Source organism: Protomyctophum bolini, assembly GCF_963924005.1.
Source record: "Protomyctophum bolini genome assembly, chromosome: 20".
NCBI lineage: Eukaryota > Metazoa > Chordata > Actinopteri > Myctophiformes > Myctophidae > Protomyctophum > Protomyctophum bolini.
In genome coordinates, this window is record NC_137881.1 from 24941547 (window position 1) to 24955743 (window position 14197).

The 14197-nt window shown below is 42.0% G+C and overlaps 1 long non-coding RNA gene across 1 annotated transcript; it reads left to right on the top strand.

Moving 5' to 3' along the window:
* The first annotated feature begins 1486 nt into the window (after positions 1-1486).
* Positions 1487-7828, top strand: LOC308335514. Its single transcript, XR_013966025.1, has 3 exons — positions 1487-1635; positions 2645-2716; positions 6183-7828. It is a non-coding gene; the product is annotated as an uncharacterized lncRNA (long non-coding RNA).
* The last annotated feature ends 6369 nt before the right edge of the window (positions 7829-14197 follow it).

A 14197-nucleotide genomic window follows, 5' to 3' on the forward strand; every position in this document is an offset into this window, starting at 1 on the left:
ATTCTGATTTGTTATTTATAGAAAATAAATGTGACTTATTGGGAAACAAGTGTTTTTCTTTACAAACCAAGATATTGGCCTAAATTATAATGAATATAGCCCTCAATGCTGAAAAAGAAGGTTTTAAAAAAATAGATTGAAAAAATTTAATCAAACATCGAAGCAAATCGTGAGCTTCAAATCGAACATTGAATTGAATCGTGGACTAGGCGAATCGTGATAGCGAATCGAACATCGAATCGAATCGTGAGCTGCAAATCCAAAATTGAATTGAATCGTGGACTAGGCGAATCGTGACAGCCCTAATGTATACATACGCCTGCACGCACACACACGCACATGCACGCCTGTAAGGCCCCCCCCCCCCCACACACACACACCAACATGCGATTCATTAAATAACTATTTCTCCGCACGCGCGCACACAACATTATTCACGTGAAGCCTACAGGGAATTACAGACGGAATGTATATACACACACACACACACACACAGTCCCGGCTCACATGCTTAGAAGTTATAGATGCGCAATTTTGGGATTATTTTTGTACATTGAAAAAATATTGGGGGTCCTTTGCTCTTGCCATGACAATGTTTGAGAACCACTGCTCTAAAACAATATTAGACAAAGTTTGAGACACAAACACATTGCTCTCTCTCTCTCTCTCTTCTCCTTTTGTATAAATTAAATAGGCCTATTCATGATTCTGCTTATAGAGAAGTAGCCTATGTTAGTTTGTTTTATGGACTTGAGAGCTACTTTCAAATCCCTTTCTCACAATCTACAACACAACGTTATCATTGTCATTGTGCTATAATAATAACTAATAACCCATCCGATGTGGAGTCAACTCCCGCCATTTCCTTCTTCCCATAGTGCGTGGCGAAGTAACTCTGGGATTGAGTGGCCGCGTAGCGACCACGAAATTCTAGTAATTTACATTAGTGATACTGACAGTTACACACCTCCTCCACCAGGGGACGAAAGGCATTAAGGCAACAGTGCCCTGGAATCTGGATCCTGTGTTGCGCATGCGCCATGCTTGACACACGTTGACCAGGAAGTATACAGTGTCCTGCGTATTTCATCTATGGCGTATAGTTGTCTCTGAAGAATCATGTCTCATAGTCATAAAGGAGTTAAAACGTCTCTTAAAGGAGGTAAAACGTCTCTTAAAGGATGTAAAACGAGTCAAATGGAGTCTGTACGGCTGGAGATAAATGGACACATGACTTCGGTAGGAGAGCAGAAGAAGAAGAAGAAATGCTTTCTGGTAAATCAAGTTTACCAAGGGTAACTGGACTAAGCATCAGATACTTGTTTACAGCCAGGCCCACATGGAACATTTCATGGTAGAGGTTCAATGCCTTGTCCAAGGGCACTTCAACGGTGGTAATTTTAACGTGTCGGATCGCTGATTCGAACTGGCGACCTTCCGGTATCTAGACCGCTCCGCAATCCACTCGGCCACCGCTGCCGCAGATATTGTGTGTTTTGGAGAAACACACAAGCGGTGATGTTTGTCAGGTCAAAGTGTTTGTGTTGGAGCGCCTCGGTGCCGCCGCACAGTTCATTTTCAGCCTCTTCCAGAGAGAGATGGAGACGCTACACAACACCAAACTACAGACTGCAGGTATGTGTGTTACTGTTACATGCACACAACATCAAACTACACACTGCAGAATGTGTAGATAGGCTATGTATGTTACAATCTACACAACATCAAACTACACACTGCAGGTCGTCGATTGGCTCACATCTAATTGCTTTGTGTGGACCCCAGGAAAGTAGCTAGCTTTAAATTAATAAACAATGAAAGACGTGTAAAAAACTAAAAAAGGAAAGAAATCACTGATAACTCATGAGATTTTTTTCACGAAAGTGGAAAAATCTAGCCGCCCCATGTCCGAAACAGTCGAGAAATGACAGAGTTACTGTGTGGTCCCCAGGGGGTAACTTTATACTGTACTGTACTGCACTGTACTGTACTGTACTGCACTGTCACACCCAAAATCATACAGTATGCAGTTAATGTGTGTGTGTGTGTGTGTTAGGCTGCACAACAGTGACACTTGGTGATGAAAACCAACCAAACGATATTTCCGTGCTCGGACCCAGGGGCACAGCTACAGACACAGTACAGTCAGGGAAACAGCCAGAGACACCCATAGGTCCATATAGGAGTGGTTGCACCACTCAAAAATGTAAGACTAGCTCAGATGGGCTCAGATGCAATTTCATATATTTTAATAATTTATTGAGAACACTTGGACGTTGTGGTTGCTCCTGGAACAGACGTTCAGCAGGAACCTCCTCTGTACACACAGTGAGGTCTAGGGGAACAAAAGATGAAAGGATGAAATGAGAGAAAAGTACTGAATGCATCAAATTTACATTTTCTGTCTCTCTTTCCAAGTTGTTTGTGTTCTACTGGGTTGCCATAGACTTTACCAGACATTTATGTAACACCTGGGATTCGAACTCGGGTCTCCCGCGTGAAAGTCCAACATCTTAACCACTAGACCAAAGTGACATCCCTATATCAGGGGTTAAGGCAAGAAAAAAAACCAAGACGGAAATGATTTTGAACCCTCAGACAAGATTTGAGATTTCATCAGGATATTTGTTTTTGTTGAATGTAGTTGGAGGAATCGGTGAAAAAAAGAGGAATGAAAAACATATGAAGAAAAGGTCCCAAGGAAAGAAGAAGAAAGGTGAGAAATAAAACATTACTATCTGTATCGTGCATACATGTAATGTGACTATGCATGTGATGATTGTGTATGTTAGTATATTCATTCCAGTGGAAGAGTGAACGTTCTGAACCATTATTGAGCCCCCATGGTCACGGAACTAAATATTCGGATATGTGCCCCGGGAATGTGCTCAGTTTTTTTAGTGTGCTGGGCGGTCACGTCAGAGGATGAGCATGCACACATGCTTATTTACGAACGACTTTGATTGATTGAAGTATTTATTAACAGTTTGCCAAATTACAGTACATTTCAAGCAGAACTCAATACAAAAAGCAGTCGACCAGTCGTTTTAAACAGTTAAAACATGGACCAAGGTAAATGATGAAGTATGGTGATGTACTAAATGCTAGCTTAGCTTTGGCCCCCGTGGAGAGCTTTGAGACACCGCTGTGAGGTCACACACTGGACAACCCCAACTTCTGAGTTGGGGACGGTCAGTGCGGGGTGGCACTCGGCACACCCCGGGGCACAGCGCACCAGATTTTCGAACGACAACGCACTGAGCGCAATGAATAAACAAACGAGAAGAGGGCACACCAGTGCACTCAGTGCGAATTTCCGAACGCACCCTATATTGGCTCCAATCGGGATGGCGGATCTTCCTAAACGAATGTGGTGGATCGGTAGCTTTTTCCACAATTTGTTTTAAATGTTTGAAAATATACTATAGCCTATCAACATTCACATGATAATGATAATGAATTTGACAAAGTCACAAAGTGCTTTACATCAAAAGAGAACAATAAAAGATTACTCCATGCAATAGCAGGCATAAAAATACAGAACATACATAATTAAATAATGACAGTTAGGAAAAGGCTTTAACATAAAGGTGAGTTTTCAGGAGAGTTTTAAATGTGGATATTGATTTTGCACATCTTAGGTCAGTAGGTAGGGCATTCCAGAGCATGGGGGCCCTGGTTGCAAAGGCCCTGCCACCCTTAGTGACAAGCTGAGCTGTAGGGGTCTCCAGGAGGGCCTTGTCTGAGGACCTTAGTGGGCGCACAGGTTTATAGGGTTTCAGCATGTTGGAGACATAGCTAGGAGCCTGGCCATTCAGGGCTTTAAAAGTCATGAGTAAAAAATTTAAATCAATTCTGAAACTATAACCAATGGAGAGTAGCTAATATGGGGGTGATGTGGTCGCGTCTTTTGGAGTTGGTAAAATAATAGAAAATGCTGGATAGTGGGCTCGATAAGAACCCGGCTCGATAAGCCTGATCGATAAGGTGCCCGTTATCAATAAAAATGTGTGATCTCCCTACACATGACAGGAAAAACTGCTTTCCCAAGCTTGTGCAAAAACACCACAATAATGCATTCCTATGGGACAACGGCACGCAGCACTCCCTCTTAGGGATGCCGCCGATTAATCGATTTTCCGATGAATCGCGGGAGTCTCCGAAATCTTAATATATATATATTTTTTTATAGCCAAAATATAGGCTAATAAGTAAGGCTGCATGATATATCGAACATGTACCTTCATCAAGTCATCAAACTACTTCTCCCCAAATCCAAATGGATTTCATTTTCCATCCTGAATGGCAGTAACTAGCATACATACATATAGAAGATCTCCACAAAGGTTTACTCATCAAAACTGATTATAAAACTGTAACCATCAAAGCATGCACTCAACATATAATGGTTATGTGACCATGGCATGTGCATAATATAAATCTTTTATCTGATATTGATTAAAAAAAAATCTATTAATCGATTATTAATCGGCAGAGCTGTCGATTATTCGATTTGGCTGATGGTCACTTTCTGGCATCCCTACCCGCTCTACACCAGGGTCTGTAGCTTTCAAATGGATTGTCGCGTATGTGGATCACGATTATTTTCAGATTCTAGCACATCTGTGTGCGCCATTTGAGGGCACCCGTGTGCGGAATGGAGCGAGCGACACAGAATATTCTATAATTTTTCAAAGGTAGGTGAGAATCGCTCTGAATCCTGGCAGTCAAAATTCATTAAATGACATGTCTTGCCTCATTTTTCGTATGTATTCCAAATTATTTCTTTGTTCTTAAACTAAAACCTTCTTCCGAGATCTTAAAGACGGGGTGGAAGGGTTTTTGGGGGCTTTTTATTTGATTTCCTCCTCCTTTATTATGTAGAAGCAGGTTAATGTGGAAAGGAAACCCCCTCCGCTTGGAATGGTATGCATTGGCAGCATTGTTTATGTCCATCCCAGTTTACGGTAATACAGTGACACTATTATGCACACTGTTGTCTTGTGTCTCATTATTATACACACACACACACACACACACACACACACACACACACACACACACACACACGGTGTCAGAAGTGAATAGCCCCGAACATAGAATGTAGGGACACCTCTTTTGCAACCAGATCTTATTTTAAATTATGTTTAGATTAGAACACATGGAACACTTTCCTGCGGTTTTTATGTGGGTAATATGTGTTCTTAGATATTTTAGTCATGGTGCCATGCATGTTCATGACCAAAATGTGTCATGAAAATGTGGTCTCACTTCCTTCCTACAAGTCACACCTCCACGCAGCCTCCCCCCTCTCCACAAGGAGGGGCAGTGCACCAGAGCATAGAAAAGGAAAAGACGAGTGAAACAGATGTTGGCAACAAGCTAGGCTAACAGCATCAGTCACGGCATCAGCCGACACATGCGCTGCAAAAAAAAAGCAGATCTACTTGTGGATCTGTATTTTTGACCCGCGACCCACTCTGCGGTGAATATAACTCAAGATTAACAGATTGGGCAGCTGCTCTCACTGCTGCTTTCAAACTGCGTTTTTGGGGCAGGCAATGGCCGATAGGAAAAATGTGGCACAAAGCCTAGCACACACACACACACACACACACACACACACACGTGCCAAGACCTTTATAGAGGCACACAAAACTGATTTGGCTGTTCATAAAGGTATATAGCAGAAATGTATTTAAACATTATTGAATGTTTAAATATATTTGTGAAGCAAAGGACACATGCATACATTTACAAATCTAACACTTCCCTAAGTGCTTCCCTATTTTAAAAAACAAACAGACATTAACAGGTACAATGAAATTAATCCAATTAATTAATTAATTCAAACTATTTCGACGGCATGGGGTGGATTCTCATAACTGTTCACAAGCAAGGCTGCCTTTATATTCTAATCTGAGGGTTCAAAATCATTTCCGTCTTGGTTTTTTTTCTTGCCTTAACCCCTGATATAGGGATGTCACTTTGGTCTAGTGGTTAAGATGTTGGACTTTCACGCGGGAGACCCGAGTTCGAATCCCAGGTGTTACATAAATGTCTGGTAAAGTCTATGGCAACCCAGTAGAACACAAACAACTTGGAAAGAGAGACAGAAAATGTAAATTTGATGCATTCAGTACTTTTCTCTCATTTCATCCTTTCATCTTTTGTTCCCCTAGACCTCACTGTGTGTACAGAGGAGGTTCCTGCTGAACGTCTGTTCCAGGAGCAACCACAACGTCCAAAGAAGTTTCGTCGAAGACCAGAGCAGGCCGATGATTCAATGTTGACAATATTAGCAGTGCAGAGTTTACAAGGTTGTGAGAACAGAGAGACGGAGCCTGTAGCCGGCATCTCAACCGGATACATGGAAACTACACACGCTGCTGTGGGCTGGGTATCATCACAAACAACTAGTGATGACCAGCTCCTCTCTTCAGACTGTTCTGAATATGATACTGAAGACAGTGATGACTGGGAGGAGAGCAGGGAAGGTCAGAAATCACACAAGAAAATAAATGTGGAAGGAGACTGCAACAAGCTGTCTCGAGAGCTGACGACCTCCATGAGGAAGAAAAGCTTTAGTTGTACAAGTTGTGACAAAATGTATAGTCGAAAAGAATGTCTGAAGAGACATGCAATGAGTCATACAGGAGAAAAACCCTTTATGTGTTCAGAGTGTGGCAAGGCCTTTGGTGGAAGTAGTATTTTAAGAAGACACATGATAACTCATACATTGGAAAAGCCCTTTATTTGTATAGTTTGTGACAGAAGTTTTGGTCACTCAAATAGTCTAAAAAGACACATGATGACTCATACAGGGGAAAGGCCTTTTATTTGTGCAGTGTGTGGTAAAGGCTATGTTGAAACGTGTCGTCTAAAAAGCCACATGAGTACTCATACAGGGGAAAGACCCTTTACTTGTACAGTGTGTGGCAAAGGTTTTAAATCTAAGATTATTTTAAAAAGACACACAAGGACTCATACAGGGGAAAAGCCCTTTACTTGTGCAGTTTGTGGCAAAGGCTTTAGTCGTATTGACTATAAACAAAAACACATGAAGACTCATACACGTGAAAAGTCCTTTCCTTGTACAGTTTGTGGCAAAAGCTGTATTTCAACGACTAATCTAAACAGACACATGGCTACTCACATAGGTGAAATTTCTTTTACTTGTCAAGTTTGTGCCCAAGGCTTTGTTCGTAAGCAACATCTAAAAAGACACATGAGGACTCATGAGGACTCACGGGAAATGGCCTTTACTTGTGACATTTGTGGCAAAAGCTATAGTACAATGCGAGTTCTAAAAAGACACATGAAAACTCATACAGAGGGTGATAATAGCATGCAGAGGGTGATAATAGCCTGACGTCTCATCCCCTGGTTCATGGACGTAATTTCTCTATGGAGAATAACATGGGGTCTTAAAATAGTTTCATATAAGCATTGTGGTCCAAAAATAAACAAGCTGTCTCTGCATTATTATTTATCATATGATAGTCTGTTTCTAGCGAAAATGTAACTAATTCAGTAGCAGTAACAATAGCGTTTTCTCTCAGTCAGTTGATTCTTCATATCCATAATTCCATATGAGTGAAATGGCCGGGATGACACGTATGTTTATTTTTCAAACAGTTCTTGAGGCGATCTAAAATCCCCCCATGGGGATTACAATGCAAATAAAAAGTACATGAACGCGTGGATTTATGCCCTCTACCGATATTGACGTCAGACTTCGATGCTCAGAAACGTTGTTTAATGTGGATTTGAATGCTCACAGTTCATACATTCAACATGATGTTTTGACTCTGACTTTGTACCAATTTCACCCACTTTGACAATAAAGTTGAATCTGATGATAGTATGATTGTTTTTATATCCTGTAGTATTTTACCTGCAACTAGTATAAGGCAAAATGTTCTAAATTTCATTATGCTTTAAGTAGCATGTGACATGTCAAACTAGGGGGTTTTCATGATACACACACACACACACACTCACACTTTACCTTGACTTACCTTGATAGTACACCAGTAGCTCAGGAGGTAGTGTTAAATGGTGCATTTATATAGCACTTTTCACCTGTTCACACACTGATGGCGGAAGGAAACAATGCAAGGTGCCAACCTGCACATAAGGAGCAGTTAGGCGTTCAGAGTGTTGCTCGAGGACACTTCGACCCTAACTCTGGGGGAGCCCGGGATCAAACTGGGAACCTTGCGGTTCCATCCGGCCGTTACCCCAGCCACCCCAAATCCCCCCACAGGATCCCAGGCTCCTCCTGACTGCATGCCAACGTGTCGTTGAGCAGATGGGCAGGTTGGTTTCCTCTAATGTCGTTGAGTAAATGTGTAAAACGAGTAAATAATGCTCTATTTAAATAATTTATTATATTTAAAGTATTTTACACTTACAAGAGCTCTCTGCTGTCATGGACCGTTGTTTGAAATAGCTAAACCACTGATAAAGTTTATGGCCATTGAGTCGAACACAAACAACTTGGAAAGAGAAATGAAGAATGTAAAATTCAAACATTCAATGCTTTTCTCATTATTTCTTCCACTAGACGTCCTCGCTGTGTGTACAGAGGCGGTTACTGATGAACCGCTGGGCCAGAAGGAACCACAAGCTCTACAACGCGAGCAGAGGATCTTCAGTCTGGTCCAGGAAGAACCACGACCTCGACAGATTAAAAAGAGACCAGAGGAGGCTGATGGTTCAACATTGACATTAATAGAAGTAAAGAGTGTACATGATGATGAAAACCGAGAAATGGAGCCTCTATCCAGCACCTCAGCTGATCACATGAAAACACAAGCTGATGTAGAGGACTGTGTAACAGACAAGCGCCTCTCTTCAGACTCTTCTGAATCTGATGCAGACAGTGATGACTGGGCAGAGACCAGGGAAGGTCAGTCAGCTTTAAACTCACTGAAATCAGACTGTCCTGAATCTGACGCTGAAGACGGTGAAGACTTAAACTCACTGAAATCAGCCGAGACACAAAATGTGGAAGGAGACAATATGTCTCAAGACCTGAAAGCTACCTCCACGAGGAGTCACACAAGGAAGAAAAGCTTTAGTTGTACAGATTGTGGCAAAATGTTTACTCAAAAGGGACATGTTAAAAGGCACATGATGATTCATACGAAGAAAAGCTTTAGTTGTACAGATTGTGACAAAATATTTAATCAAAAGGGACATCTAAAAAGGCACATGATGATTCATACGGGGGAAAAGGCCTTTATCTGTGAAGTGTGTGGCAAAAATCTAACGGGTGATCGAAAAACACACATGAGAACTCATACAGGGGAAAAACCCTTTATTTGTAAAGTTTGTGGTAAAGGCTTTAATCAAACGGGTGATCTAAAAAGACACTCGAGGAGGATACATACTAGTGAAAAACCCTTTATTTGTCCAGTGTGTGGCAAAGGTGTTAGTAATACAAGTTATATAAGTATTCACATGAGGACTCATACAGGGGAAAGGCCATTTACTTGTACAGTGTGTGGAAAAGGCTGTATTTCAACGCATCATCTGAAAACACACACAAGGATTCATACAGGTGAAAGGCCCTATGCTTGTAAAGTTTGTGGCAAAGGCTTTAATCAAACGGACGATAGAAAAAGACACATGATGACTCATACAGGTGAAAAGCCCTTTTCTTGTAATGCTTGTGACAAAGGCTTTACTCGAGCACACCATTTAAAAAGACACATGAGGATTCATACAGGGGAAAAACCCTTTACTTGCAACGTTTGTGGCAAAGCCTGTAGTCAAAAGGGTGATCTAAAAAGACACATGAGAACTCATGCAGTGGGGGGAAATGCTTAGTTTCACTTTATGGCAAATGCGTTGGTCTAGCACAGGGGTGCCCAAAAGGTAGATCGCGATCTACCAGTATATCACAAAGGCTGTGCAGGTAGATGCTCCTACAAATATATAATTTAAATATAAAATCTTCCCCTTGAATTGATTGATTTATTGACATCCAAAAGCGTGTGACGCTCTTATCATCAAACATCACATTCCGTGCTCCGCCAATCAAATCATCACAAATGTCATTCCAGCCAATCACAATTTGAGTCTTCACTTTTCTGTCCTCACTTATGATCATGATGAAATCGGTCTGTGCCTCATAGGAGGCCTGTGGGCAATTCAGAAACTTCTTCCAGTGACAGCATCGATGGGGAATCCAAGTTTAAATAAACTGCAGGCTTTTTATTCCTGAAAAGTTGCAACGCAATAATGGAAGCCAACTAACTACCGGTATTTTTGAAAAAAAGATCTCTGAGACACAAAACATTGTGCTATTTTATAATGAACATTAGTGAGGACCAATTATATGAAGATGGGTTGAAAAGTGGTGAAGTGGTCCTTTAAGTGTTTATTCACATCTTTGGATGTATGTTGTCATATATTGCTGCTGTCAGCCAGAAATCCCTTATCTCCATATTCAAACTTTTTGTGTTTTTTTCATAAATTAATATCCTACCTGATGCTACAGCGTAACACAAAAGCATCAGAAGTAGAGCTCTTCACCGGGGCCCCCCGCCCCCGATTCCGAAAATACCCAAGTCGAACGTGTTTTATCATAATCACTCGGGCAGGGTCGAAATAGGCCGTATCCACCGTAGACCTCGGGTCTGTCAATCATTATGTGTAATGCCCGAGTGGATCCGAGATGACCCGTAGGGCGTAGACTACTCTGTGTGCGTGTGTGTGTGTGTGTGTGTCATGCTCGTAGAACGCAGTAGGCTACCAAAATAATTGTGCAAACGTTTTCGTTTCGCTACTGTGCAGTAACGACGTTTGTCTGATTATTTTTGTGTTTGTGTCTAAAACTCTCATACACTATTTAACAATATAGGCTTAGACTATATCAGCGGTTCTGTGTACATGCCGCAATGAGTTCACCCTTTTTCAACTAGGCAGACGGACAACTGGGAGTCCTTTTTACTTACTCACAAGAAATGGATTTATTCCTCTCCACTCACTAACAGTAGCAGCTAGGATACACACACAGTACAACTACAAAAAAGGAAAATAACGTTGATCGGTAATATATTCTATACTGCATTAAACAAAATTGTCAAATTACACATGAGCGTAAACTACAATTCAGAACACAATGAATGATGCCTAATGTATAAACAAGTACATACTGTACAACCCCAAACAGAAAGCTGGCTTATGCAATGTGACACCAGCTAAAGGCCTAATGCCATACACATGTGTAAAGAAAGCTAAGCTATAATGTAGTTCACAACTGAAGCCTAAGTCAGAAAATGTCAACAAACTATAGCATTTGTACAATAAAATAACAAAGAAGAAAAACAAGAAAAAAAAGTGTTGTTTGTTGTCATGATTTCGCACAACTCCAGTTGGCTTAAAAGGTCTTTAAATAAATACTTTTTGAAATGTCTGAGGAAAATGAACATGGAATCATTTCCTGGGCCCTGGTAGGGGGCGGGACTCTGACGCTCTATATAGTAAGTGTAATGCTTTATGGTGTCGTCCACATTTAAAAACAGGTTATGAGCCCAAGACGTCCACAGAGTAAAAAAAAATGTAAAAAGTGGGCACCCTGGGTTACTATTTTGAAAGTGTTGTGTGGGCACACAATGTGTTAGAGCATATCTCTCTCTCTCTCTCTCTCTCTCTCTCTCTCTCTCTCTCGCTCTCTCTCTCTCTCTCTCTCTCTCTCTCTCTCTGTGTCAGTTATACACCTCCTCCACCAGGGGGCGAAAGGCATTAAGATTAAGGAAACAGCGCCCTGTGTGCTTTTTTGCGCATGCTTGGAACACGTTGACCAGGAAGTAGGGTCGTGTAGGTAATCTATGGCCGCTGGCGTCGTTTCGCCTTTTGTCTCTGTGAAGAATGTCTCGTGTTCATAAAGGAGTAAAAACGTCTTTTAAAGGAGGTCAAATGTCTCTTAAAGGAGTTAAAACGTCTCGAAAAGGAGGAAAAACGAGTCAAATGGAGTCTGTACGGCTGGAGATAAATGGACAAATGACGTCGGTGGGAGAGCAGATTTTGTGTGTTTTGGAGAAACACACAAGCGGTGATGTTTGTCAGGTCAAAGTGTTTGTGTTGGAGCGCCTCGGTGCCGCCGCACAGTTCATTTTCAGCCTCTTCCAGAGGGAGATGGAGACGCTACAAAACACCAAACTACAGACTGCAGGTATGTGTGTTAATGTTGCATACGCAACATCAAACTACATAGTACACACTGCAGGTATTTGTGTTAATGTTACATACTTACACAACATCAAACTACACAATACACACTGCAGGTATGTGTGTTAATGTTACATACACAACGTCAAACTACACACTCGGTTATGTGCAGGGGATAGTGGGCCCAGGCTTAGCCCTGGTCCAGTGGTTGCTTGACACCCACAACACCAGAGGGAGTGCAACAAAACAAGGGACAAACAAGGGACTAAATTATTTTCGCTCCTATGCCACCAAAATGTGGAACGCCCTACCAACAGTCATTAAGACATGTGAATCCCTTGGCTCCTTCAAAACTGCTCTCAAAGGGCACCTACGGATGGCTGCAATTCGAAACTGGCCTCTGTAAAAGCTGAATTTTTATCTGGATTGTACTATGTTTTTGTATGGACGTGGTGTTGGGTGCCTGCACATATGCACACATGGCATCAACGCATGGTGTTGTGTGCAGGCGCCCTACACTCTGTCTTTCGTTTTCTTTTATCCCCCTGTTCCCCTCACTGTATATATATTTTTTCCCTTTTCGCTTCCTATATGATGAATTCCTGTTCTGTTCTTTAACTACATAGAAGTGTCTATTTGTTTGTCTCTAAATGTTTTGATGAATTGAACAATGTGGACCCTGTTGTAAACAAGTGTAAGGCTTAATTGGGTCGTCCACTCACAGTTAACAGTCTTTGTATTGAGTTTGTGCTTGAAATGTACTGTAATTCTGCAAACTGTTGAAAATATTTCAATCAATCAATCAATCAATGCTGTAAGCACTGGACCAGGGCTAGCCCAGGCCCAGGGCAGGGGCCCCTGAGCTGACCGTGTCACTTTTAATAGCTTTGCACTTTTTGTCAGATGCCAAACGTCCTAAACCATCATGAAACATATACTTAAAGTATTTAAACCCCCAGTAGCAGTACATCCATAAGGCTTCCAGAAAATCACAAAAAAAAATAATGGCAAGGCCCCCCCGGACCCCCCTTGGCGGGGCAGCACTATCATTCGAATCTAGCATAGGACCGCCTGAGTCATACAACTGATACTGCCTGCTCGATTTAACAACGAAATATGTTTTTTTTGTTTGTTTTTGTTTTTTCTGGCCCCTCAAACATCTCAATTGACCCCTGAGTCATCCTGGCGACGTGCCTGGTCCCGTGCTATCTCTCCCAAGCTAAATGTTACACAGACGCACATACATTCGGAAACTTCCGTGCTGCGCATTCTTGATGGGGGTTAGCTGTTTCAAAAGAAGCATATAGGAGCTATAGGAGACAACGGAAACGTCTGAGAATTTTCTTTGTTTGACCGTTTTGGTAGCTCTGAAATTCTCTTCCTTGACTTCCTTATTGACATCCCATTGTACCACCTCTCGCACCGGAACTGGCTAGCTGCGACAGAGCAAATCAGAGGCAGGAACGTAGGGATGGGCAGCTAGCCACTGTCGGTGCGAGAGGCGGTATAATGGGATGTCAATAAGGAAGTCAAGGAAGGAAGGAAGAGATAAGGCAGCACACACCTCCCATGCTCTTCCCACTAGTTTGCACTGCAGCAACAGACTCCACATGTTTGTCGGCCATTTTAAAGTTATTGCAATGCGCTTAAAAACTTTAAAGTACGAATCAATTTCTGTCTCTTCAAAATACGGTACCAACAAGATGTGCTTATCTATATCGAAGTCTGCCGGACTCATGGTGATGGAAGAACATCCTGCTCCTGCCGCCAGCAGTGAACTCGGCTGAGGGGCAGATTGCCTGTCGAGCTCTGCGGCCCTGATACGAAGTTGCAACGCCTCAACCTCCTTAACCTCCGTATCAAACTCCAGCTGTCGAATGCAGACCGCCAGCTTGAGAGTCTCCCCCAGCAGTCTAGGAAATTTGGCATCAGTGGAAAATGTCAATTAAAGAAATGCTCTGCTTTTTTCTCATTTCATTTTCTCCTCGCCTCCACAGAGAAAGTTCCTGATGAA